Consider the following 3,169-nt stretch of genomic DNA (forward strand, 5'->3'; position numbering starts at 1 on the left):
TCCCCCCCCCCCACCCCCTGCCCCCATCCGGGATCCCTTCCCTGTGGCAATTGCTGGGAATTGTGGTTGGTACCCTAATCCCGCTCTGCCGGCGTTGTGCAGCCCCAGGTGTGTGTTGAGAAGTGTTTTTCTGCCTTGTCCCGAGGCTCTATTCCATGTCCTGACTCGGCACTTTTCCCGGGGAGATGCTTTATCCCACACATTTCACTTCCCAAGGGGGAGCCCTGCAAAGGGTTGATGTCAAGCTGCTGTTGAAGAGCCCCTTCCCATCCCAATCCCTCCTCTGGCACCTCTCCATTGTGCACCAGCCCCTCCAGGTTCCCTTCCCTGTGGCAATGGCTGGGAACTGTGTTTTGTACCCACATTCCCAGAGCTGTTCCAACATCGTGCAGCCCCAGGTGTCTGTTGAGAAGCCTCTGTCAGGCAGGGATTTTATCCCAAGGCTCTATTCCCAGTGTTTCCCAGTGGGGAGCCGTGGGAGGGGGCGAGGGGAAGCTGCTGTTGGCAATGATTTAAGACACAAAGTGCCTTGAGCTTCCCTGAACAGCTGCATTGCCACTGGCCCAGCCCTCTGCATGCCCACTGTGCCCTGGGAATGCCTCACAACCTTGGGATGAACTCACGGCATCACATTTCTCCTGACCTATCAAGTAAAGGCATCTCCACAAACAGCCACGATCCAAAAGATTTCCCCGTTCACACGATTTTCCTACTACTTTAATTCTTTATAAAGCCCTTCTCCTGATTTAAAATGCAGTTTGCTTTATCCAGGAGATAGTTTTGTATCTATTAAGAGCTGAAACCTTAATTTATTGCTCCATACCTTTGGAATGTAGCTGGAATCAGCACATGGAAGTGTTTGCTAGTGCTCAGTGTTGTCATTTCCTTCAGCACTGTTGGATTCAGTCGTTTTGTAGCATCAACTACAACTTTTAATGCTGTGATTTCCAAGCTGCTGTAATTGTTCTAGACTTGCCCTTCCCATTTTCTTGCTGGAATCTGCCATTCCCAGCATTGGGATCCACGCTCCTGGCTTGCAGCTGAGCTGTAGAGCAGCCCCAGGCCTTGTTGAATGGAATATAAACATCAGGGCCAGGACTGGTGGGCACTTCCTGGTGTCATGAAGAAATCTGGGAATCCTGGCTCTGCATCAGCTCCAGACTGCCCTGTAAATAGAAATAAGGGGAATTCTGCTGCTCTGGATTGTTTGATGTGCAAAAGTAAAATCCCAAACAAAACACAGAGGGAGAAGCAGCAAAAATCCTCCTTTCAAAACCTGCTTTTAAATGACCAGGAATTAAATATGTAGGTTGTTCTTAGCTCTTTTCTGTCCTTGTAAGCTTGGAGGAGAAAATCCTTCATCAGACAAGCTTTTTTTTTCATTGTGAAGTTTTCAAATAACAACTTAATCTTAAATAGTTGGTTTTTTTTTTTTTTTTTCGGGCAACTTTGTACCTCATGAATTCATAGTGCTGCCCAAAGCTCGGGGGTGTTCACACATCCTCAGGAGAGGCTCCAAACCAGCCAAAGCAGGAGTGGTCAAATGGGTGGATATGCAAAATTATTGACACAACTCATCATTCCAGAGTCTGGAGCACAATTCCTGCTCCAGGTAATGCTCCTAGTACATAAATACTGAGAAATCCACTGCTGGACTGGCTCCTGGTTCCTGGCTGTGCTGCACGAGCAGTAGCTTGGTTTTAACCTGTTTTAAGTTATAGAAAAACCAAGAAAACAAACCAACAAAAACCCTTGAAGGATGCAAAATGCCAAAAAATTTGCTCTGGCCATGGAAGGGAGAGCTGACAGAGCTGGAGGAGGAGCAGCACTGGGGGTCATCTAAAACCATCACTCCAGCAGCTCTGCCCCTGTACCTCAGAACTGAAACCATTGCCAGTGCCAGCAGTGGGTGTCCTGCATTATCCATGCTCAGTGCTCTGCTTAGAGGTTTTTCCTGGATTTGGGAGTTCAGCTGAGCAGCCCCTTGGTTTAGCTGTGCTGGAGCAGGGGCAGAGGACACACACACTATGGACTGTCAGAGAGCTGGCAGCTGGGACAGGGACAAAGCCACCTCTTCCTGCACAGCCAGCAGATTCTCTTTTGCCAAGAGCTGTTTCCTTGGGCTGTGGATTGACTCTGGATCTCCCTCAAGGGCTATCAAGGGGAGGGTTGAGCCTTTGTTGTGGCTTTGCCTGGTGGGCAGGAGTGGTTGGGCTCGGCTTAACCCTCAGGTGAGGAAGGGAGCGAAGCCCAGCACCTCAGTCCTGATCCTGAGCTGTGCCAGATCCTCCCAACCCCCTGTGAGCATCAGATCTGTGCAGGGCTTTGGGAGCTCATCCTCTCCCCTGGACGTCACTGGGATCTGTTTTCCAGCCAACCACACCTGTGGAGGTCACTGGGATTTGTGCAGGTGTTTGGGAGCCAAGCCTCCCCTTTGGAGGTCCCAGGGCTCTGTGTTTGCCAGCCAAGCCTCCCCTTTGGAAGTCACTGGGATCTGTCTTTCCAGCGGTCACAGAGCTCTGTGTTTTATAGCCAAGCCTCACCTTTGGAGGCCACTGGGATCTGTTTTCCAGCCAAACCTCCCCTCTGAAGGTCCCAGGGCTCCGTGCAGGCACAAGGCTCAAACTTGTTACTTGTCCCTCCCAAGCTGCCATGGTGGAGAAGATGTTAATAAACTGTAAAGAATTAAGAGCTCCAAGATGACATCTCTATGTTTGGATTATTCTGGTCTTATTTTGTGTGTTAATTTAACGATGTCTGTTCCAGTCCAAGCACTGCACTGCTGTTGGAAGTTGCATTTTTCACTTCAGGGTATTTTTGTAACTGTACAGTAGCAATAAAAGAACAAACTTGGTAGAAAAATCAGTTGTGGGAATGTCTTGAAACAAACACCAAGCTGGGAGCCAGAGGGGTTCAAACAACACTTCACAAGCCCTGGATAAGGATTTTCTGCAGGAGCTCTTCATGCTCCACAGAGCATCTCAGAGTGGCAGAGAGTGGGAATTACCAACTCCAAATTGCCTGCACAGGCCTTAATTCCATAGGAAAAATGGACCCACCTCTGAAAGCCAGAGCCCAGCACTAATTCCAGTGGCTGCAGCCAGGATTTGGTTCCCATTCTCACTCAGAACTTACCATTCCTTGATGCCTCAAGATCTCTTGGTGACTG

The sequence above is a fragment of the Corvus brachyrhynchos genome, unplaced genomic scaffold (genome assembly GCF_000691975.1).
Source record: "Corvus brachyrhynchos isolate BGI_N302 unplaced genomic scaffold, ASM69197v1 scaffold114, whole genome shotgun sequence".
NCBI classification, from domain to species: domain Eukaryota; kingdom Metazoa; phylum Chordata; class Aves; order Passeriformes; family Corvidae; genus Corvus; species Corvus brachyrhynchos.